The following is a 25774-nucleotide window of genomic DNA, read 5'->3' as shown; positions in this document are numbered from 1 at the left end:
GCCTAGCATTTCCGTGCTGGATTGCCCCTGGGCAGGACAAAGGCTGATAAGCAGGGAAATTTCTTCTCTGTGAAAGGGACAGTGATCTAAAGACTTGGTAGAGTCTCTCCCAGGGGTTATTCACCCAAGAACAGGTCATTGGGCTGTGTTCGTGCTGGTAGAGAGATTCCCAGACCCCCCGTTGTTTTGCATAAATTAACTGGGTTTCACCCTAAGTTAACAGGGCGATCCAGACGTGGACCCCTTGCCCACTGTTCTTAGAAAGGCAACAGTTTAACCTCACTGATGATGCCCAGCAAGGCTGAAACACATGTATGGGGTTACTGATGGTACTCTTGTTCAGAGGAGAATTGCCTAGCATTTCGGAGCTGGACTGCCCCTGGGCAGGAGAAAGGCTGATATGTGGGGAAATTTCTTCTCTGTGAAAGGGACAGTGAGTTAGAGACTTGGTCTCCCCCAGGGGTTATTCACCCAAGAACAGGTCATTGGGCTGTGTTCGTGCTGGTAGAGGGATTCCCAGACCCCCCTTTGTTTTGCATAAATTAACTTTGGGTTTCACCCTAAATTAACAGGGCGATCCAGACGTGGACCCCTTGCTCACTGTTCTTAGAGAGGCAACAGTTTCACTTCACTGATGATAACCCAACGAGGCTGAAACACAAATATGGGGTTACTGATGGTACTCTTGTTCAGAGGAGAATTGTCTAGTATTTCGGCGCTGGACTGCCACTGGGCAGGACAAAGGCTGATATGTGGGGACATTTCTTCTCTGTTAAAGGGACAGTGAGCTAGACTTTTTATAGTCTCCTCCAGGGGTTATTCACCCAAGAACAGGTCATTGGGCTGTGTTCGTGCTGGTAGAGAGATTCCCAGACCCCCCTTTGTTTTGCATAAATTAACATTGGGTTTCACCCTAAATTAACAGGGTGATCCAGACGTGGACCCCTTGCTCACTGTTCTTAGAGAGGCAACAGTTTCACCTCACTGATGATGCCCAACAAGGCTGAAACACGTGTATGGGTGTGTATGGGGTTACTGATGGTACTGTTGTTCGGAGGAGAATTGCCTAGCATTTCGGTGCTGGACTGCCCCTGGGCAGGACAAAGGCTGATAAGCAGGGAAATTTCTTCTCTGTGAAAGGGACAGTGAGCTAAAGACTTGGTAGAGTCTCTCACAGGGGTTATTCACCCAAGAACAGGTCATTGGGCTGTGTTTGTGCTGGTAGAGAGATTCCCAGACCCCCCTTTTGTTTTGCATGAATTAACTAAGGGTTTCACCCTAAGTTAACAGGGCGATCCAGACGTGGACCCCTTGCTCACTGTTCTTATAGAGGCAACAGTTTCACCTCACTGATGATGCCCAACAAGGCTGAAACACGTGTATGGGGTTACTGATGGTACTCTTGTTCAGAGAAGAATTGCCTAGCGTTTCGGCGCTGCACTGCCCCTGGGCAGGACAAAGGCTGATATGTGGGGACATTTCTTCTCTGTGAAAGGGACAGTGAGCTAAAGACTTGGTAGAGTCTCTCCCAGGGGTTATTCACCCAAGAATAGGTCATTGGGCTGTGTTCGTGCTGGTAGAGAGATTCCCAGACCCCCCTTTGTTTTTCATAAATTAACTTTGGGTTTCACCCTAAATTAACAGGGTGATCCAGACGTGGACCCCTTGCTCACTGTTCTTAGAGAGGCAACAGTTTCACCTCACTGATGATGCCCAATAAGGCTGAAACACGTGTATGGGGTTACTGATGGTACTCTTGTTCAGAGGAGAATTGCCTAGCGTTTCGGCGCTGCACTGCCCCTGGGCAGGACAAAGGCTGATATGTGGGGACATTTCTTCTCTGTGAAAGGGACAGTGAGCTAAAGACTTGGTAGAGTCTCTCCCAGGGGTTATTCACCCAAGAACAGGTCATTGGGCTGTGTTCGTGCTGGTAGAGAGATTCCCAGACCCCCCTTTGTTTTGCATAAATTAACTGGGTTTCACCCTAAATTAACAGGGTAATCCAGACGTGGACCCCTTGCTCACTGTTCTTAGAGAGGCAACAGTTACACCTCACTGATGATGCCCAACAAGGCTGAAACACATGTATGGGGTTACTGATGGTACTCTTGTTCAGAGAAGAATTGCCTAGCGTTTCGGCGCTGCACTGCCCCTGGGCAGGACAAAGGCTGATATGTGGGGACATTTCTTCTCTGTGAAAGGGACAGTGAGCTAAAGACTTGGTAGAGTCTCTCCCAGGGGTTATTCACCCAAGAACAGGTCATTGGGCTGTGTTCGTGCTGGTAGAGAGATTCCCAGACCCCCCTTTGTTTTGCATAAATTAACTGGGTTTCACCCTAAATTAACAGGGCGATCCAGATGTGGACCCCTTGCCCACTGTTCTTAGAAAGGCAACAGTTTAACCTCACTGATGATGCCCAGCAAGGCTGAAACACATGTATAGGGTTACTGATGGTACTCTTGTTCAGAGGAGAATTGCCTAGCATTTCGGAGCTGGACTGCCCCTGGGCAGGAGAAAGGCTGATATGTGGGGAAATTTCTTCTCTGTGAAAGGGACAGTGAGTTAGAGACTTGGTCTCCCCCAGGGGTTATTCACCCAAGAACAGGTCATTGGGCTGTGTTCGTGCTGGTAGAGGGATTCCCAGACCCCCCTTTGTTTTGCATAAATTAACTTTGGGTTTCACCCTAAATTAACAGGGCGATCCAGACGTGGACCCCTTGCTCACTGTTCTTAGAGAGGCAACAGTTTTACTTCACTGATGATGCCCAACGAGGCTGAAACACAAATATGGGGTTACTGATGGTACTCTTGTTCAGAGGAGAATTGTCTAGTATTTCGGCGCTGGACTGCCACTGGGCAGGACAAAGGCTGATATGTGGGGACATTTCTTCTCTGTTAAAGGGACAGTGAGCTAGACTTTTTAAATTCTCCTCCAGGGATTATTCACCCAAGAACAGGTCATTGGGCTGTGTTCATGCTGGTAGAGAGATTCCCAGACCCCCTTTTGTTTTGCATAAATTAACATTGGGTTTCACCCTAAATTAACAGGGTGATCCAGACGTGGACCCCTTGCTCACTGTTCTTAGAGAGGCAACAGTTTCACCTCACTGATGATGCCCAATAAGGCTGAAACATGTGTATGGGGTTACTGATGGTACTCTTGTTCAGAGGAGAATTGCCTAGCATTTCAGAGCTGGACTGCCCCTGGGCAGGACAAAGGCTGATATGCAGGGATATTTCTTCTCTGTGAAAGGGACAGTGAGATAAAGACTTGGTAGAGTCTATCCCAGGGGTTATTCACCCGAGAACAGGTCATTGGGCTGTGTTCGTGCTGGTAGAGAGAGTCCCAGACCCACCTTTGTTTTGCATTAATTAACTTTGGGTTTCACCCTAAATTAACAGGGTAATCCAGACGTGGACCCCTTGCTCACTGTTCTTAGAGAGGCAACAGTTACACCTCACTGATGATGCCCAACAAGGCTGAAACACATGTATGGGGTTACTGATGGTACTCTTGTTCAGAGGAGAATTGCTTAGCAGTTTTGCACTGGACTGTCCCTGTGCAGGACAAAGGCTGATATGGGGGAAATTTCTTCTCTGTGAAAGGGACAGTGGGCCTCATTACGACCCTGGCGGTAAGGGGTTAGCGCCATCGTTAGCTGCGCCGACCCCTTACCGCCAATCACGAGTTCCCTCTCCGCCATGGCGGATTTTACACCTGCTTCTAGCGGGTGTAAAAATCCATGGCGGTAAGGGAACTTGGTGTTAATTACGCCACCGTAATTTACGGTGGCGTAATTAACGCCTTCCCCACTCCCATTATGCCCTATGGGGCAAAAATGGGAATGGGGAAGGGTAAATGGGGATTGGGGATTTACCGCCCCGCCAAGGTCGGAATGGGGCGGTAAATCCCCTTACCGCCATGGTGTTAACGTAGTTAGCACCATGGCGGTAAAGTCACGGCCCTGGCGGTAACTTTCCGCCAGGGTCGTAATGAGGCCCAGTGACCTAAAGACTTGGTAGAGTCTCTCCCAGGGGGTATTCACCCAAGAACAAGTTATTGGGCTGTGTTCATGCTGGTAGAGAGATTCCCAGACCCCCCTTTGTTTTGCATAATTCTACTTTGGGTTTCACCCTAAGTTAACAGGGCGATCCAGACGTGGACTCCTTGCTCACTGTTCTTAGAGAGGCAATAGTTCCACCTCACTGATGATGCCAAACAAGGCTGAAACATGTGTATGGGGTTACTGATGGTACTCTTGTTCAGAGGAGAATTGCCTAGCATTTCGGCGCTGGACTGCCACTGGGCAGGACAAAGGCTGATAAGCAAGGAAATTTCTTCTCTGTGAAAGGGACAGTGAGCTAAAGACTTGGTAAAGTCTCTCCCAGGGGTTATTCACCCAAGAACAGGTCAGTGGGCTGTGTTCGTGCTGGTAGAGAGATTCCCAGACCCCCCTTTGTTTTGCATAATTAACTGGGTTTCACCCTAAGTTATCAGGGCGATCCAGACGTGGACCCCTTGCCCACTGTTCTTAGAAAGGCAACAGTTTAACCTCACTGATGATGCCCAGCAAGGCTAAAACATATGTATGGGGTTACTGATGGTACTCTTGTTCAGAGGAGAATTGCCTAGCATTTCGGCACTGGGCTGCCCCTGGGCAGGGCAAAGGTTGATAAGCAGGGACATTTCTTCTCTGTGAAAGGGACAGTGAGCTAAAGATTTGGTAGAGTCTCTCCCAGTGGTTATTCACCCAAGAACAGATCATTGGGCTGTGTTCGTGCTGGTAGAGAGATTCCCAAACCCCGCCTTTGTTTTGCATAAATTAACTTTGGATTTCACCCTAAGTTAACAGGGTGGTCCAGACGTGGACCCCTTGCTCACTGTTCTTAGAGAGGCAACAGTTTCACCTCACTGATGATGCCCAACAAGGCTGAAACACATGTATGGGGTTACTGATGGTACTCTTGTTCAGAGGAGAATTGTCTGGCTGTTCGGCGCTGGACTGTCCCTGGGCAGGACAAAGGCTGATATGCAGGAAAACTTCTTCTCTGTGAAAGGGACAGTGAGCTAAAGATTTGGTAGAGGCTCTCCCAGGGGTTATTCACCCAAGAACAGGTCATCGGGCTGTGTTCGTGCTGGTAGAGAGATTCCCAGACCCCTCTTTGTTTTGCATAAATTAACTTTGGGTTTCACCCTAAGTTATCAGAGCGATCCAGACGTGGATCCCTTGCTTACTGTTCTTAGAGAGGCAACAGTTTCTCCTCACTGATGATGCCAAACAATGCTGAAACATGTGTATGGGGTTACTGATGGTACTCTTGTTCAGAGGAGAATTGCCTAGCATTTCGGAGCTGAACTGCCCCTGGGCAGGACAAAGGCTGATATGCGGGGACATTTCTTCTCTGTGAAAGGGACAGTGAGCTAAAGATTTGGTAGAGTCTCTCCCAGGGGTTATTCACACAAGAACAGGTCATCGGGCTGTATTCGTGCTGGTAGAGAGATTCCCAGACCCCCCCTTGTTTTGCATAACTTAATTTTGTGTCTCACCCTAAGTTAACAGGGCAATCCAGACGTGGACCCCTCGCTCACTGTTCTTATAGAGGCGCAGCTTCACTTCACTGATGATGCCCAACAAGGCTGAAACACGTGTATGGGGTTGCTGTGGAGCTCTTGTTCAGAGGAGAAATGCCTAGCATTTCTGTGCTGAACTGCCCCGGGGCATGACAAAGACTGATAAAGGGGGAAATATCTTCTCTGTGAAAGGGACAGTGAGCTAAAGACTTGGTAGAATCTCTCCCAGCGGATATTCACCCAAGAACAGGTCATTGGGCTGTGTCCGTGCTGGTAGAGAGATTCCCAGACCCCCCTTTGTTTTGCATAATTCAACTTTGGGTTTCACCCTAAGTTAACAGGGCGATCCAGACGTGGACCCCTTGCTCACTGTTCTTAGAGAGGCAACAGTTTCACCTCACTGATGATGCCAAACAAGGCTGAAACATGTGTATGGGGTTACTGATGGTACTCTTGTTCAGAGGAGAATTGCCTAGCATTTCGGCGCTGACTGCCCCTGGGCAGGACAAAGGCTGATATGCAGGACATTTCTTCTCTTTGAAAGGGACAGTGAGCTAAAGACTTGGTAGAGTCTCTCCCAGGGTTTATTCACCCAGGAACAGGTCACTGGGCTGTGTTCGTGCTGGAAGAGAAATTCCCAGACCCCCTTTTGTTTTGCATAAATTAACTTTGGGTGTTGCCCTATGTTAACAGGGCGATCCAGACGTGGACCCCCTTGCTCACTGTTCTTAGAGAGGCAACAGTTTCACCTCACTGATGATGCCCAACAAGGCTGAAACACGTTTATGGGGTTACTGATGGTACACTTGTTCAGAGGAGAATTGCCTAGCATTTCGGCGCTGGACTGCCCCTGGCAGGACAAAGGCTGATATGCAGGGAAATATCTTCTCTGTGAAAGGGACAGTGAGCTAAAGACTTGGTAGAGTCTCTCCCAGGGGTTATTCACCCAAGAACAGGTCATTGGGCTGTGTTCGTGCTGGTAGAGAGATTCCCAGACCCCCCTTTGTTTTCCATAAATTAACTTTGGGTTTCACCCTAAGTTATCAGGGCGATCCAGACGTGGACCCCTTGCTCACTGTTCTTAGAGAGGCAACAGTTTCACTTCACTGATGATGCCCAACAAGGCTGAAACACATATATGGGGTTACGGATGGTACTCTTGTTCAGAGGAGAATTGTCTAGCATTTCGGCGCTGGACTGCCACTGGGCAGGACAAAGGGTGATATGTGGGGACATTTCTTCTCTGTTAAAGGGACAGTGAGCTAGACTTTTTAAAGTCTCCTCCAGGGGTTATTCACCCAAGAACAGGTCATTGGGCTGTGTTCGTGCTGGTAGAGAGAGTCCCAGACCCACCTTTGTTTTGCATAAATTAACTTTGGGTTTCACCCTAAATTAACAGGGTAATCCAGACGTGGACCCCTTGCTCACTGTTCTTAGAGAGGCAACAGTTACACCTCACTGATGATGCCCAACAAGGCTGAAACACATGTATGGGGTTACTGATGGTACTCTTGTTCAGAGGAGAATTGCTTAACAGTTTTGCACTGGACTGTCCCTGGGCAGGACAAAGGCTGATATGGGGGAAATTTCTTCTCTGTGAAAGGGACAGTGACCTAAAGACTTGGTAGAGTCTCTCCCAGGGGTTATTCACCCAAGAACAAGTCATTGGGCTGTGTTCATGCTGGTAGAGAGATTCCCAGACCCCCCTTTGTTTTGCATAATTCAACTTTGGGTTTCACCCTAAGTTAACAGGGCGATCCAGACGTGGACTCCTTGCTCACTGTTCTTAGAGAGGCAATAGTTCCACCTCACTGATGATGCCAAACAAGGCTGAAACATGTGTATGGGGTTACTGATGGTACTCTTGTTCAGAGGAGAATTGCCTAGCATTTCGGCGCTGGACTGCCACTGGGCAGGACAAAGGCTGATAAGCAAGGAAATTTCTTCTCTGTGAAAGGGACAGTGAGCTAAAGACTTGGTAAAGTCTCTCCCAGGGGTTATTCACCCAAGAACAGGTCAGTGGGCTGTGTTCGTGCTGGTAGAGAGATTCCCAGACCCCCCTTTGTTTTGCATAATTAACTGGGTTTCACCCTAAGTTATCAGGGCGATCCAGACGTGGACCCCTTGCCCACTGTTCTTAGAAAGGCAACAGTTTAACCTCACTGATGATGCCCAGCAAGGCTAAAACATATGTATGGGGTTACTGATGGTACTCTTGTTCAGAGGAGAATTGCCTAGCATTTCGGCACTGGACTGCCCCTGGGCAGGGCAAAGGTTGATAAGCAGGGACATTTCTTCTCTGTGAAAGGGACAGTGAGCTAAAGATTTGGTAGAGGCTCTCCCAGGGGTTATTCACCCAAGAACAGGTCATCGGGCTGTGTTCGTGCTGGTAGAGAGATTCCCAGACCCCTCTTTGTTTTGCATAAATTAACTTTGGGTTTCACCCTAAGTTATCAGAGCGATCCAGACGTGGATCCCTTGCTCACTGTTCTTAGAGAGGCAACAGTTTCTCCTCACTGATGATGCCAAACAATGCTGAAACATGTGTATGGGGTTACTGATGGTACTCTTGTTCAGAGGAGAATTGCCTAGCATTTCGGAGCTGAACTGCCCCTGGGCAGGACAAAGGCTGATATGCGGGGACATTTCTTCTCTGTGAAAGGGACAGTGAGCTAAAGATTTGGTAGAGTCTCTCCCAGGGGTTATTCACACAAGAACAGGTCATCGGGCTGTGTTCGTGCTGGTAGAGAGATTCCCAGACCCCCCCTTGTTTTGCATAACTTAATTTTGTGTCTCACCCTAAGTTAACAGGGCAATCCAGACGTGGACCCCTCGCTCACTGTTCTTATAGAGGCGCAGCTTCACTTCACTGATGATGCCCAACAAGGCTGAAACACGTGTATGGGGTTGCTGTGGAGCTCTTGTTCAGAGGAGAAATGCCTAGCATTTCTGTGCTGAACTGCCCCGGGGCATGACAAAGGCTGATAAAGGGGGAAATATCTTCTCTGTGAAAGGGACAGTGAGCTAAAGACTTGGTAGAATCTCTCCCAGCGGATATTCACCCAAGAACAAGTCATTGGGCTGTGTCCGTGCTGGTAGAGAGATTCCCAGACCCCCCTTTGTTTTGCATAATTCAACTTTGGGTTTCACCCTAAGTTAACAGGGCGATCCAGACGTGGACCCCTTGCTCACTGTTCTTAGAGAGGCAACAGTTTCACCTCACTGATGATGCCAAACAAGGCTGAAACATGTGTATGGGGTTACTGATGGTACTCTTGTTCAGAGGAGAATTGCCTAGCATTTCGGCGCTGGACTGCCCCTGGGCAGGACGAAGGCTGATATGCAGGACATTTCTTCTCTTTGAAAGGGACAGTGAGCTAAAGACTTGGTAGAGTCTCTCCCAGGGTTTATTCACCCAGGAACAGGTCACTGGGCTGTGTTCGTGCTGGAAGAGAAATTCCCAGACCCCCTTTTGTTTTGCATAAATTAACTTTGGGTGTTACCCTATGTTAACAGGGCGATCCAGACGTGGACCCCCTTGCTCACTGTTCTTAGAGAGGCAACAGTTTCACCTCACTGATGATGCCCAACAAGGCTGAAACACGTTTATGGGGTTACTGATGGTACACTTGTTCAGAGGAGAATTGCCTAGCATTTCGGCACTGGACTGCCCCTGGGCAGGACAAAGGCTGATATGCAGGGAAATGTCTTCTCTGTGAAAGGGACAGTGAGCTAAAGACTTGGTAGAGTCTCTCCCAGGGGTTATTCACCCAAGAACAGGTCATTGGGCTGTGTTCGTGCTGGTAGAGAGATTCCCAGACCCCCCTTTGTTTTCCATAAATTAACTTTGGGTTTCACCCTAAGTTATCGGGGCGATCCAGACGTGGACCCCTTGCTCACTGTTCTTAGAGAGGCAACAGTTTCACTTCACTGATGATGCCCAACAAGGCTGAAACACATATATGGGGTTACGGATGGTACTCTTGTTCAGAGGAGAATTGTCTAGCATTTCGGCGCTGGACTGCCACTGGGCAGGACAAAGGCTGATATGTGGGGACATTTCTTCTCTGTTAAAGGGACAGTGAGCTAGACTTTTTAAAGTCTCCTCCAGGGGTTATTCACCCAAGAACAGGTCATTGGGCTGTGTTCGTGCTGGTAGAGAGAGTCCCAGACCCACCTTTGTTTTGCATAAATTAACTTTGGGTTTCACCCTAAATTAACAGGGTGATCCAGACGTGGACCCCTTGCTCACTGTTCTTAAAGAGGCAACAGTTTCACCTCACTGATGATGCCCAACAAGGCTGAAACACATGTATGGGGTTACTGATGGTACTTTTGTTCAGAGGAGAATTGCCTAGCATTTCGGTGCTGGATTGCCCCTGGGCAGGACAAAGGCTGATATGTGGGCACATTTCTTCTCTGTGAAAGGGACAGTGAGCTAAAGACTTAGTAGAGTCTCTCCGAGGGGATATTCACCCAAGAACAGGTCATTGGGCTGTGTTCGTGCTGGTAGAGAGATTCCCAGACCCCCCTTTGTTTTGCATAAATTAACTTTGGGTTTCAACATAAGTTAATAGGGCGATCCAGACGTGGACCCCTTGCTCACTGTTCTTAGAGAGGCAATAGTTTCACCTCACTGATGATGTCAAACAAGGCTGAAACATGTGTATGGGGTTACTGATGGTACTCTTGTTCAGAGGAGATTTGCTTAGCATTTCGGCGCTGGACTGCCCCTGGGCAGGACAAAGGCTGATATGCGGGGACATTTCTTCACTGTGAAAGGGACAGTGAGCTAAAGATTTGGTAAAGTCGCTCCCATGGGATATTCACCCAAGAACAGGTCATTGGGCTGTTTTTGTGCTGGTAGAGAGATTCCCAGACCCCCTTTGTTTTGCATAAATTAACTTTGGGTTTCACCCTAAATTAACAGGGTGATCCAGACGTGGACCCCTTGCTCACTGTTCTTAGAGAGGCAACAGTTTCACCTCACTGATGATGCCCAACAAGGCTGAAACACTTGTATGGGGGTTTATGGTGTTACTGATCGTACTCTTGTTCAGAGGAGAATTGCCTAGCATTTTGGTGTTGGACTGCTCCTGGGCAGGACACAGGCTGATATGTGGGGACATTTCTTCTCTGTGAAAGGGACAGTGAGCTAAAGACTTGGTAGAGTCTCTCCCAGGGGTTATTCACCCAAGAACAGGTCATTGGGCTGTGTTCGTGCTGGTAGGGAGATTCCCAGACCCCCCTTTGTTTTGCATAAATTAACTTTGGGTTTCATCCTAAGTTAACAGGGTGATCCAGATGTGGACCCCTTGCTCACTGTTCTTAGAGAGGCAACAGTTTCACCTCACTGATGATGCCCAGCAAGGCTGAAACACATGTATGGGGTTACTGATGGTACTCTTGTTCAGAGGAGAATTGCCTAGCATTTCGGTGCTGGACTGCCCCTGGGCAGGACAAAGGCTGATATGGGGGAAATTTCTTCTCTGTGAAAGGGACTGTGAGCTAAAGACTTGGTAGAGTCTCTCCCAGGGGTTATTCACCCAAGAACAGGTCATTGGGCTGTGTTCGTGCTGGTAGAGAGATTACCAGACCCTCTTTGTTTTGCATCAATTACAATGGATTCCAATGATATCCGCCAACTTTTAGCAGCTGCTGATGGTTTACAGGAGCAATCAATCTAAATCATATGCTTCTGACAGGTGGATCCGATGGGGCGATGGACATGTACCATTTGGGCAGTGCTCCGTCCGCCCCGCTAGGGCTGTCGAAACTCGAAAATCTCCCAGTGTTAAATGTAGAGTACAAATATGTGTGCACCTTTTGTGCATGTTGTTTACACTGCATTCAACAATCCGAGGTATGATCCGCCAACCTACAAGACATGTTTTGGGAGAGATAAAAATGTGCAAAAAATGGTAATGCATGTTTTATTTTCTGCTCAGTGTACTTTACCTAGTAATAAACTTTGCAAATGCTTCTCTCAACAACAATTTTTTTGCGAAACTACGTGTGTGCAATAGCCGCAAAGAACATATGCTGGATATTGGATCTGTTACATGAATGGTGCCAGCAAAGATTCTTCACTATAGGCAGAATTGGCAAGAAAAATCAGGACGTCCGCATTTTTACTTAGTTGCTAAATCAGGAGGTTTGCACAATTACTAGGAGAAAAACAGCATTGCACACATTGTGCAGGAAAGTATACATGTATGTAATATCTGAAACGCAAGGATGTATTAATCATGTCGTTTTTAAGGTACTAAATGTGTAGTGCTGGTTATGCCCAGAAAAGTGTTGGATTGGGACAACCAAGTGCGGTGTAGGGCTGGGTATGTGCAAATGAGGGGAAGGCTTGATATACCAAATGTAGTGACAGGGTCCATATGCCAAGTGAGGTGCAGGGCTGTGACAGCACGTGAGGTGTGGGGCCAGGTCTACCACGTGCGGTATACTGCTGGCTATATCCAGGGAGGCGTGGAACTGGGAATACAGTAGCAAGCAGTGAGTACCACGTAGGGCTGCATGCACCAGTGAGTTTGATAGCAGGCGAGGTGTTGGGCGAGGCATGCCAAGACTGGAGAGAGCACATTGACTATCCAATACAAGGACTATAGAGAGGAGAGCATTACCAAGGGGCATGGATGGGTCACTAGTGACACTCAGTGTACCACGGGGAGAACCTCATTGCCAAGAGCAGAGAATACATTGTGACTTAAGAGAAGCGAGGTGTGGGTTGTGTGGGTTGCACTGCAGGTCCAGAACCGTTTGCCTGTGTAGGCATGTCAATAACTGCAGGCATCCTAGGAGACTGAATGATAGCTCCTGTGATGTCTCTTGCACAAGGCCTATCTGCCTACATGGCGCATTCCACATAGAATATTCAGTGGACTCATGGCATGTTTTGCATATCTAACACAGCATCATGTTGTTTACTCATGGAAATACACATATAGGGCCTAATTCATAGTGGTGCAATCCCATAGGAGAAACTTATGTGAATCAGGCCCATAGTGTCCCTTTCTATGCATGGAACAGAACCTATAGCCCCCTCTGTCCCTTCATGGAGAGCAACATATAGCCCCACTGTGTCTGCATAGAGCACAATATATTGTCCCACATCCTGTGCATGCCGCAAAGCATACAATTCGTGTCTGCAGGGAGTGTAACAAATCACCCCGATGTTTCTGTATAGATTGCAACATATAGTCACTCTGGCTCTGCAAGGAGAGGAATATAGAATCCTCCGGTGTCTGCATGGAGCACAACATAGAGTCCCCTGACTCTACATGGAGTGTGCAACATATAATCGTATCTCCCTGTATGGAGCACAACATTTACTTTGCAGGTCTCTAAATGGAACATAATATAAAGCCCTGTTCTCTCTGCAGGCAATATAAATAATCCTGCACGGTACCTCACCTAGAAACATTTGGTCCTCGTAGACGTGTGTGGCTCCTCACATGGAAACCTTTTATCCCTGAATTAATTTCAGAGTCATAATTAGACGGTGGAAATCACTTACATGTAATGAATGGCACACATTGTGCCCTCATACAGTTTCTTCCATGGCCCCAGCCCCAGAAAGGAGAGCTTTTAGGGGATAATTCATAGGATTTAGCCCACAAGAGGCGCATGCGGCTGGCGCACAGTGTGCGCGTGCGAATCTCTGCGCCAGCCGCGTGCGCTAAAATCCATTTCCGCGCACAGCGTATTCATGGATTTTAGCTACCAAATCCAGCCGTGGCGCACGGTGGCGCAGCAACCCTGCAGCAGTGCCAGTTATGCCCCCAAGAACGCCCCTCGCGCAGGGAAAATCCATCAAAATCCCCAATCCAGAGCAAAGGGCTGCGCTAACCCTGTAGAAGTATACATGGCCGCCACACAGCAAGCGGGGTACGTGTATTACTGGGGTTCGCGGGAAGTTTCAAACGCGATTGGCCCTGTGCGAGTGGGGTACGTGTATTACTGGGGTTCGCGGGAAGTTTCAAACGCGATTGGCCCTGTGCGATTGGGGTACGTGTATTACTGGGGTTCGCGGGAAGTTTCACACGCGATTGGCCCTGTGCGATTGGGGTACGTGTATTACTGAGGTTCGCGGGAAGTTTCACACGCGATTGGCCCTGTGCGAGTGGGGGACGTGTATTACTGGGGTTCGCGGGAAGTTTCACACGTGATTGGCCCTGTGCGAGTGGGGTACGTGTATTACTGGGGTTCGCGGGAAGTTTCACATGCGAAAGGGCCTGTGCGAGTGGGGTACGTGTATTACTGGGGTTTGCGGGAAGTTTCACATGCGATTGGCCCTGTGTGAGTTGGGTACGTGTATTACTGGGGTTTGTGGGAAGTTTCACACGCGATTGACCCTGTGCGAGTGGGGTACGTGTATTACTGGGGTTCGCGGGAAGTTTCACATGCGATTGGCCCTGTGCGAGTGTGGTACGTGTATTACTGGGGTTCGTGGGAAGTTTCACACGCAAAAGGGGCTGTGCGAGTGGGGTACGTGTATTACTGGATTTTGCGGGAAGTTTCACACGCAATTGGCCCTGTGCGAGTGGGGTACGTGCATCACTGGGGTTCGTGGGAAGTTTCACACGCGATTGGCCCTGTGCGAGTGGGGTACGTGTATTACTGGGGTTCGCGGGAAGTTTCACACGCGATTGGTCCTGTGCGAGTGGGTAACGTGTATTACTGGGGTTCGCGGAAAGTTTCACATGCGAAAGGGCCTGTGCGAATGGGGTACGCATATTACTGGGGTTTGCGGGAAGTTTCACATGCGATTGGCCCTGTGCGAGTGGGGTAGGTGTATTACTGGGGTTCGCGAGAAGTTTCACACGCGAAAGGGCCTGTAAGTGACTCCGATCAAGCAATCCCACTAAGTCAGTGCCTTGTCTGGGATGCCCAAAGGAAGCCCTTATTTATGTATTTTTATGGCAAGTTATAATCTGGATGATGAACCCTTGTATAACGTCCCTCTCTTAGAATCCCCGTTGATCCCACTGAGCCAAGAAGTAGGCTTGTTTTGCAAATTTAAAAGGTTTATTTGAAAAATTAAACTATATATATATATATATATATATATATATATCACACTTCTATAAATAAATTGATAATGGATAGTACACTTGTGAATATGAGCAGTAATCAGCAAGAGGTAATCCTACAGTAGCACAGTTCTTGGTTACTTATAAATAGGAACAGAAGAATAAGGTGGGAAAGAATGCTTTATATGGTTCAAGGAACGCAATGATGAATGAAATGCAGTACAGAAATAACTTGATATGATTTTAGCAAAAGATAATATAATCACTTTTTCTCTGGCAATTAACCCCCCCCCCCTATGCAATGTAAGAAATGGAAGGAGAGCACACAGTCTTCAAGAATCCCAACAAAATGCAATACGAAATGCAGTTCCCCCCTAGCAAGCTTAGAGAAAAACAGGTATGATTTTAAAACACAGGCCCAAAATGCTTTGAATGTGATGACAATGAAGTGAGAAATGTGCTAAAAAGGCTTTTAATTCCCTCTAGAGGTTCATGGTGGGTGATATCTAGTTTATATTAGTTCAGGCTCACTTTAGCAATGCTCTATGAGTAACTAGCAGGTTAAAACGAATTTTAGCAAAGGAAAGCAAGGAGCTGCTGATTTTTACACGTGGCTGAAATTGTGCAAAAGTCAAATCACGGCAAATTTAATCGCGTGCGTCGAGCGTAATTACGGAGGCCCTATATGGAGTAGCAAGTCGGTTCTGGGTTCGTTGGAAAGCCTAGAATCTTAGCTTTAAGATAAATTTCGCTCCTAGCACAAACGGTTCCGGAGATATGGACGATTTTGTGAAGGTAGTTTTTCGGATTTGAAATTTAAAAGTTCAAAATGACAGGTGACAGTTTTCAGCTTTGAAAAGGACAGAATGACACACATAATTCCTATGAGGTAGTTCTAAATAGGTTAAAATAGTTTTAATTAGATTATTTTAAACTAAGAGATTAGTCTGGCACAGTCCTAGAGTACTCACACTATCTTTTGGACAGGAATGGCTTTGTCACCGATCGGGTCAGGATTGACTGGACTTCTGCTGGTGGTTCTTCACAGCGGTCTGGTCTCTGGTTCTGCTCTCAGCACTGCACAGTTCTGGTCTCTCTGGATCTCTGGTCTCTCTGGATCTCTGGTCTCTCTGGATCTCTGGTCTCTGGAGGTTGATGGATTTGAAGTCTGGAGTCTCCCGGCAAAGCGTCCCGCAAGAAAGCGGAAAGTGAATCTCCCTACCTGTCCTGCACTGTCTGCTTTTATGTGTTTAGAAAGTGGGTGTGTGCGTGGCATAACTGAGCCTGCCCCTCTCTACTTGTCATTGGCCCATTTCTCCCCTCTCCCATGATTGGGGGAAGGAAATGGATTGTCATCATGATGAGGTCTGTTTATGGGTCAGAGGATCCTCCCCTGGTCAATTTGCCCACAAATCTATATTTGATTCAAATACATATTTCCCAGATACACAAGCTGTTGACATTACATGTACATATTACAGATTAATTAAGACAGGGCTCTGTTCAAGCCCCATGTTCCTGCGAGCTGGGATTCAGAAATGACAACATTTTGCGCTTTTTGGTCGGTTTACCAATATCGGACATTTACCAAAAATTACACAAATGTGCGCAAGGAGTATGGACATTAATTGATGAAGTGTCAGATTTTTAACACGCAGAGATTTGGAGTAAGACCCTATTTTCCGCTAGCAACCCCCCAGAATACAACACAGGGTCCTAACACCTCTTAAAACGTGCACAGAAAAATCACAAGAATAATGATATTACTTATATAATTCTGACAAGTCCGTACTATGAATTATCCATCTTTTTTTAAAATTATGCTCTGGGCCAAAGGGGTGTGGTTTCCCCCAAGCACATGGTGGAGTTTCTGGTTTGTCCACTTCCCCCAAGCTCAGCTTGCTAGCAGAGGCACTGCCCCTCCCAGTTTCTCCCAAGAGGAAGCCATTTTACGACCCCCACAATATAACATTTGCCTGAGTCCAAAACAGGGCTTTGTTCAACTTCCTGCAGTCCCCAGGTGCTCCTCCCCTAACGCAATCAGAGAGGTGTCATCTCCTTTTGGCAGGGGCAGCAGGATGCAGCTAGGCCTGGGAAGAGCGGCTGAGCCGGGTTCTCCTGTCGGGGGTAGTTGTCAGGCAGAATTCAGCTAAATGTCACTTTAGTTCCCAGTTTTCTACATTCAAATCCAACTTACATGCAGCTATTTTTTATATATACATTAAATAATTACTTCCTTCAAGTCATTTCAGAATATAATTTTACATTGTATCCACCTCTTAGCACGTCTTTCCTTGGCCTGGTTTGGGTTCATTTGTTCAGTTTTACACCAAAGTCTGGTGGTTTTAAAACGCCGGCTTTCTGATAGTGGTGAGCACCGGTATTGCATCCATTTTTGACATTAAGAAATTGAAATGAATTCCCCACAGTTCTGGGTTGCTTTTGGCAATCAGCATTGCCATTCCCAATGGTTTCAGGATACTGTGTGTGTAGCCCAATGGTGGTTTTAGGCAGTGCCCTCCTGTGCTCACAACATAGGCAAAAATGGGTGGCAGCCTATTCTTCATGTTTTCCCTGTGCACTCTCTGGGGAGTTCTGGCCATCATGATGTTTTCAATGCCAGTAACGCACAGTTTTATGGTAGGGCTTGGATGCATGGGTAAAAACATCCCACAAGCCCCCCCTCTTGCGATGGCCATTCTGATGTTTCACTGATGGAACTCGCAAGATCTGGGATGTTCGCCTCATCTTCTTCCAATTCCGTAGATGGCACAGTTCAGTATCTTTTCCTCCCGCCAGTCGATCAATCAGTTCTCCTTGCTGGTCCTGATGGGAGGATTGGGCGGTACCCCGGGCCCCTCAGATCTTTGCTCCCGGTCCCCAGTCGTCCTCCTTGGTCAGTCTCCATGGTTTCATCTCTCCTAGGATGATAAAGCAAAAGAGGCAATACTTATTCATAGACATTTTTCCACCACTATTGATCTAGTGGGGCGGCATGTACATTTTATAACTCAAGAGACATAGCATTTTTATTTTGAAAAACAAGATATAATATGAAACATTCTTTTTTTCAAATCATAATATTTTAGAGACTATATGTGGGATATTTTAGGATGGGACTGAATTAATCTGGAGCGGTCCCCTCTGGTATTGCAGAGGACTCCTCCAGTTGTTGCAGAGTGTGCCTGGGATGGCAACACTTTAGCTGATTTATATGGACCCACTTATCTTCCCCTTCCGCCAGACTACCTTTAGGGATGCGGATCTTATAGGCTACAGGGGAGATTTTGTCTATAATTTCAAACGGTCCCTTCCATGTAGGCAAAAATTTTCGCTGTTTGGCCTGGTTCCTTTGGAAATTGTATAGATAGACCCGGTCTTCCACAGTATATTCCTTCCTGGTGGTCTTCAGGTCGTAGTGGGTTTTCATGCTATCAGCTGATCTTTCTAGATTCTGCTGAGCATAGGCAAAAGCATGCTGAAGGTGTTTCCTTAAATTCTCCACATACTCATGAGTTGTGGAGGCATTTATCAGTGTCTGCTCTTGGCTCCTGTAGAGCAGATGCTGGGGAAGCACCATCTTGCGTCCGGTCACCAACTCAAATGGTGACATTTTAGTTGCAGATGAAGGGGTAGATCTGATGGCCATTAGGACCAGAGGTAATCGGATATCCCAACTTGGCCCAGAATCTGCCACAAACTTTTTTAATATGCTCACAATGGTTCGGTTGTATCTCTCTACTGCTCCAGAAGAAGCTGGCCGGTAAGCAATATGTAGCTTCCTTTTAACCCCCAGTATCTCCCACATCTTTGTCATTACCTCGCTGGTGAAATGGCTACCTCTGTCTGACTCAATCCTTTGAGGTAGACCAAAACAGGAAAAAATGTGGTTAATCATCAGGGCAGCTGCTGTTTCTGCCTTGCAGTTTGGGGCCGGGAGACATTCCACCCACTTGGTAAACAAGCATGTAACGGTCAACATGTACTTGTTTCCTCTAGACGAGCGAATTATAGGGCCTACAAAGTCGATTTGCAAATATGACCATGGCAGTGTCATCGCCCTCTTTTGGATAGGCGCACGGTGTGTGAGGGATGCTGGCTGAAATTGTGCACACACAAGACACCCCTTCAAGTATTGGTCAAGGTCCTGCCCCATGTGTGGCCAGTATGCAACCTCTCTTAAGATTTCAAGTGTTGTATGAAACCCACTATGACCGGCGGTGGCCGCATCATGGGCGTGACATAACAACAGGCTTCGGAATGAGGTAGGAACCACCCACTGATCATGGCCAGCTTGTGATTTCCTTACCAACAAACCGTCTTGGATTTGGAACATTTTTCGACATTTCATCAACACTCTTAGGTCCTCTTTCCCAATGTAATCGGTATCCGTCAGGGGAAAGTTCTCAGGGTCCTCAAGGTGTTGGTAAAATTTACCAATGATTGGATCCCCCTTCTGAACTGTAATTAAATCAGCATCAGGGGTCTCCTTACTCCATTGGGCAGTTGAAAGATCATTGTGAGCATTTGTCTGGGACCTAGTGAGAGCAGTGACCTGGATTTCCCCCAACAGGGACTCTATTTCTATTAGCTCCCCTTGGATGGCCCCGGTTTTGGCCAGCTGATCAGCTAAGTCATTTCCAGTTTTGTCTGGTCCCTCTACTTTGGAATGACCCTTGTTCTTTTTCCAGTAGATGGTCATCCCATTCGAGGTGACCAGATCATCCATGTTTTGAATTAACTTCCCATGTTTCAAGGGTTTGTTATTAGCACATAACATGCCTCTGGTTTTCCAATTAACCAGGTGCTCCACGAACCCGTTCTGTACATAATCCGAATCTGTGATTATGACCAGTTCGTGGAGTTGATGTTGGACAGCAGTGAGGATGGCTTGATGCACAGCCATCAATTCTGCCACCTGACTACTTCGGGGACCAATTTTGTATCCAGCGGAGCGTTCTGGGGACTCATTCACCCATGCGTTCCCTACGCCGGCCACAAGTTCTTTTTCCCCATTGTTGTCAACATGGTAAGAGCATCCATCCACATACAGTGGGCATTCCCTCACACTTGTCTTCTTCAAAGACTTTGTGTGGGGAATTAAGGTATGCCTCCATGTTGTCCTTGATTTTTAGACTTTCGTCCTTGAGACAGTTTTCTCTAGCACAATCATGCAAGTCAGCCAGGCCTTGCGCGAGGGGACTCTTCTTGTTTTGGCCAAATCTGACCTCCACAGGAAAACCTTGCATTGACAGAATCCAGGAAGTAATTCGAGAATTACTCACATTTCTGGCCCGGATTCTGTCACTTTGGAGATATTGCAGAGGCTGGTGTGGAGTCTCCACTATGATGTGTTCCCCCTGGATAAACGGGTGGTAATTCTTCAATGCCCACACCATTGCCAGGAGTGCCTTCTCACAATCGTTGAATTTTTCCTCCACAGAGGATAAAGTTTTGCTCGCATAGGAGATTACTTTATTGATCTTGTCATGCTTTTGGTATAATACTGCCATCAAGCACGTATTAGAGAACCCTGTCTCCAGGAAGAACTCCTTGTTTCTGACAGGGTAAGCTAGGCAAGGCACTTGTGAGAGGCTTCTTTTGAGTTGTCTTACTGCCTCGGATTGTTCTGGACCCCATTCCCACTTGACCCTCCCCCCTTCAAGAGATGAATCAGGGGTCTGGTGATCTCTGCGTAGCCCTCAATGAACTTTCTGCTGTAATTAGTCAGTCCAAGGAGGCTCCTTAGTTCCCGCAGAGTTGTGGGATCCTTCAGTTTCGGAAGTGCTTCCACTTTCTTTTCTTGGGGACAGAGACCCAAGAAATTAACACGGGTTCTACACCACTCTGCTTTCTGAAAGGAAAGTTTTGCTCCGGCGGCCCTCAACTCTGTCAGAACATAACGGATCTCCGCTATGTGTTCCTCCACAGATGAACTTTTGATGAGGACATCATCTACATAAGCCAGGTTACCCCTCGCACCCAGGTCGGGCATGGCCTTATGTAGGAAAATGTTGAATTCATTGCCGGAGTTGAGGTATCCGAAGGGAGTCCGGGTCCATGTGTACTGCTGGCCCCCAAAGGTAAAAGCCAGTTTGTATTGGTCCTCCCTACTGACAGGCACGGTCCAGTATCCATTGGTCAGGTCTATTGCTGTGAATACCTGTGACCCCTGGATCTGGGCCAGCCCTTCGTCAATGTAGGGCAGAGGCCATCGGGAAGTATGGACCCGTTTGTTGAGCTCCCTAAGGTCGGCGCAGAGTCTCCACTGGCCGTTTGGCTTCAATATTCCCAGCACCGGATTATTGAAAGTGCTGTGGACTGGACGGATTATTCCCCGGGACTGAAGGTTCTGAATTATTTCAGTAAGGGACTCCATGGATGCGAGAGGCAAGCAATATTGCTTCACAAACACTGGAGTCATGCCAGGGTCTGTGGGAATTGTTGTTGTGTGGATGTCAGTGCGACAACAGTCATATGAGTCTACCGCAAAGAGATCTTGGAAATCCAAGAAAACTTGTTTCAACTTTTGCTTCTGTTCCAGAGTCACGCAGGCATCAGCCAGGTGGACTCTCTCTTCCACCATCTGCCTGAAGCCTGGAAAGACTCCTGGTTTTGCTATCTCAGCGGCCTCCTCCAGCTGGGTGGAGAAGTCCCTGGTCAGAGTGCTGATTTGGACCGGAGGCTTCAGGTGGGAAAGGCAGCCCTCATGGACCTGGAAAATCACCTCATCCCCTCTGAAGTCACAAGTCACATCTTCCTTACCATAAGGGCAAGAAGTGTACACCAGGAAGTTCCTCCCATGCCGGGTGAAAATCCTGTCTGGTGTTGTATTGTCATCACTGTCACTGTCAAAACAGTGCTTGGGGATTGGTCCTAGCAGTTCATTTCCTAAATCAATGGAGAAATGTTGGTCATCAACCGCCATTCCAATAATGGTGCCTGCGGCTAGACTAATACTCTTTAAGTCGCTGTTATCCACCTCTATTGGAATGGTGTCATGTTCTATGTTGACTAATGGTGTTGGGTTTACCCCTAACCCTTGCTGTTGGAGAGAAGCATTTAGATGAATATAAGCATCAGGGTTTTTCAATTTTTGTCCTCTTCTAACTTTCACTTCCAGGGAGAATTGTCGGGTCCTTTCTGGGATGGTGACTTCCTCTTTAAGCTGAATTTCAACTGCATACGGTAGCAATTGAGCTGACCTAAATGCTTTTTCTTGGTCATCAAAGCCCATGGGATTATCCGCTAATCGGGACCAAGCTTTGAAGTTTATTAGGTCCAAACTAATGGCGAAGCAATTGAGAATGTCACTGCCTAAGTAAAAGGCGGCAGTGACGTCTCGCACGACCCAACAATTATGTACTATGCTCTTGTTGCCAATGGAGGTTTTGAGCATACACCTGCTTGGCAGGAGATGTTTGGAATTGGGTGTTTCCAGATCCATTTCCCATTTGTCTATCAGTTTGAATGTGGGAATGGCTGGATCTTTTGGGAGTTGGCGGAACATGGGTTCTCTGATGAAGCTCTTACCGTTGTTCACACACACTCGAGCGAGAACAGAGTCCTTCCCATCATTTAACTGAACAGGGATGAACAACTGCTCTCCAATTTGCTGAATATCAGCCAGGCTCTGAGCTGATTTCACATCTTTCTGGACTATAGGAGTGGGAGTGGCTGATTGTGGATTGGTAAAGAATTTCAGAGTCTTTCCTTCCAGTGTGGAATACCACCTTCAACTGGAAGGAAGGTTGATTTTCAGAAATAGAGAGGACCCCCCATCACCAGTCTGTTTCCCTACTGCTATTACTGTCACGTCTGGAATTTGGTTGTTCTGGAAGTGAAATTCTACTTGGTCAGATTTTTGTTCAACCATGTGGCAGGTGCCGTTTAAACTAACATGGTTGACACTCTGTTTTAATTTTATTGGTCGGCTAGTCTGGGTCCAGAGGACCTTGTTTACACAAACGATTAGGGGTGACAACCTTCTCAGGAGGTCATTCCTAGTAAACAAGGGGTGTCCTCTGGAGTCACTACTATGACCGAGTGTTTCACCTTGTGTCGCCCAATTTTAATGTCCAAGTCTGCAGTCCCCTCGATGGGAATTTCCTTCCCGTCAAAGTTCTGCAGTTGTCCATGAAGAGAGGTGAGAGGAATATGGTAATTCTCCCCCCTTCCTGCATTTAGTTAATCAAAGGCCCTTTTGGACAGAAGGGTAGCTTGAGATCCAGTGTCCACCAGCGCCAAGATTGTACCCTGCCCCTGTACTTGTACCTGGGCATAGTATCTTCCCTCCTTCTCCTCAAGGGGGCACAGGTAATGCACATTTTTGGACAACTGGTGGGCTAATTTTCTGGTTTCGGACATGGCGAAAGAAGAGATTTGGGCAGAATTCTGTGAAGAGCCTGGGGAATCTGAAAGAAAAAGTTTGCAACTGGAAATGGTTTCGGGTTCTGGCCCGCCCCCCCCCCCTTTTTGGAGGCAGTCATCAGGATGGGTTTGACACATGGGATTTTGGTAATGTTGGTTCTGGGATAGAATGATGGGTGGCGACAGCTCAATCCCCACATCCACCCAGTCTGTTGATTCAGTTTTAGGTTCCCCTGGTTCCGGTTCTGGGCCGCCCCTGCCTTTTGGGAGGCAGTCACCAGGATGGGTTTGAACCAGGGGTTTTTGGTTTTGTTGGTTCTGGGATGGGATGATGGGCGGCGACAGCTCAATCCCCACATCTACCCAGTCTGTTGATTCGGTTTTAGGTTCCCCTGGTTCCGGTTCTGGGCCGCCCCTGCCTTTTGGGAGGCAGTCACCAGGATGGGTTTGAACCAGGGGAGTTTGTTTTTTTTGGTTCTGGGATAGGATGATGGGCGGAGACAGCTCAATCCCCACATCCACCCAGTCTGGATTGGAATCTCTTGTGACCCATTTGTCCTTGGGAGGAGTTCCCCCATCTCTGAAGGAGAAGATCCTTTTCCCAGCGTCCTCTGAGGATCCCTCTCCCTCAAATTGGAAGATCTGTACCTCCTCCACAAAATGGGTCTGTTTGGGTCCTTTGTTTCTCCTACCTCCTCTTTGCTCTTCGGGTGGCAGACTTTCAGGGGTAGGAGATTTTGTTTCCGGTTCCTGGTTTTCCAGGGGCTGTTTACAAGTTGGGAAGGAAGCTTCCTCCAAGGCTTTACACCCCCCTTCCCCTTGTGCCTCCTCCCTGGGAACCGGTGGGTTATCGGGGTGCTGCCCCCGTCATTGTTCTGGAGCACCAGGTCCAGAGTTTGGGGCATTCTGCGGTGGCATGCTCATGTGAGGGTTATGTTGAGCCCTCAGTATGTGACCCAGATTCCGTGCCATATTTTGGACCTGGCGCTCATGTTGTGAAACCCGCTCAGGCTGATACAGGGCTCTATTTTCTCCCCTGGGCTGATCCCGGGGAGGGTAGCTATCCCTTCTCTGGTAATACCCCGGATTGGGAAGATTTGAGTACCCCTCCACCCTTGGCCTCCCCTCTCCAGGATTAGGTTTTCTGGGCTCAGGGAATTGGGGAAAGAAGGATGGATGGTTTTGGGGTTGGAAATTGGGTGGATACCTGGGAAAAAAGTTCTGCCCAGGATTTTGTGAATTTCTGCCCTCCTGGGGGAAGTTAGGAGGGAAGTTCCCTGGGTCAGGTGCTTGGCTGGATCCCCCCCTTTGGGCTGGAGGAGTCCACACATAACCCAGGATGGGTCGGTTTCCCTTGTAACGGGGACTTACATAATAAGGGAGCGGGGGACCCCATTTGTGGGACTTCCTCCTCGACTCCCTGTCTGTGACTGGCCCGAGGGCCTTCTGGGCTGTGAATTATTTGGTGCAGGCAAGTTTTTAGGCCCCCCCATCTCCAAATCTAAAACGGGGACAACCTTTACCTCCGCCACCTTGGCAGCAGCAGGGGTGCTGTTGGTTTTGGGGTTTTTCTGCGCATTACTTTTATTTTCTATGGGCTTCTGCACCTCATAGATCCGGGTAGCCTGTTCAATGACCCAATCTAGTGACCTCTTCTCGTGAAAATCTCTCACTAGCTGGGTCATGATGTATTTGGGCAAGGCATGGAAAAAAGTATTGACAAATTCTCTGCTGTTAGTGCGCACCCTTCTGGTGGTCTGCGCAAAGGCACGCTTCAATTCTTGCACAAATTCTTGTGGGGCCTGATCCTCCCCACATTGCAAATTGTAGGCTGCCTTGCGAACCTCTTGAGGATTTCTATGAACAGAAAAATGTTTCAAGATGGCCGCCCTATATGCGGACCATCTTGAATGGTTTTGGTCCTCGAGCCCTGCAAAGAAACTGGAGTATTCTGGGGAGAATGTCCACTTGACGTACTGGATGCAGCTACTGCTGTCCTTCAAATGGAAAGTCTCCATCATTTGCTCATAGAGCTCCAAGTGTTCCCAAACAGAATACTTGGCGTTCTTATGATAAGGCGTGATGACACTCCTTATTGCCTTTATTTGTTTCAATGGGTCCTTAAGCAAGGCCCTTTTTGCCTTATTGGCCTTTTTGGTTCGGGTAACCCTGGTCCATTCATCCTCTGACTCCGAAGCACTGCTCCCAGAGGTGTCCGTCTGATCTTCCAGGTTTTCCTGGATTCTGCGAGCCTGGGAATGGCTGGCAGAATGTGGGGACCTGGTCTCCTGTTTCCTCTAACGCTCAGAGGAGTCTTCAGATCCCTCCTTGCTGCCAGGATTTGATGGGTACCCCCCCCACTGACCTAACTGGGCAGAGGTTTTCAGGAAGCCCTTAATGGGCCTACTCTCCTGGGGTTCCCCACTAAATTGCATTGTGCTTGGGTGCCCATACCCGGATGCCCGCCCCTCGATTCCTGGGTGGTACTGGCCTATGAGCCCCATACTTTTGGCTGGATAGTAATCTGCCATTCCTGTGGCCCTGTGCTCATGCGCGCCAGGGGACATGGGGGTGGCAGAGTCCAGGGACTGGGAGAGATGAAGGCCCCTGGTACCAGGGATCCTGAGGTTATGCTCAGGCGTTTCCCTTCCCAGCAAACCTCATCTCTATCAGCCCCTGCTCCCTGTTGCAATGCAAGAGCCTGCACTTTCAGTTCCTCAGTTAAGGCCTTACTAGACTCTATCAGTCTCTCCTGCATGGCTACCTGTTGCTGGAGCCTATCATTGT

This window comes from Ambystoma mexicanum, chromosome 5p (assembly GCF_040938575.1).
Source record: "Ambystoma mexicanum isolate Mex_15411 chromosome 5p, UKY_AmexF1_1, whole genome shotgun sequence".
NCBI lineage: Eukaryota > Metazoa > Chordata > Amphibia > Caudata > Ambystomatidae > Ambystoma > Ambystoma mexicanum.
This window is presented reverse-complemented; position numbering follows the sequence as displayed.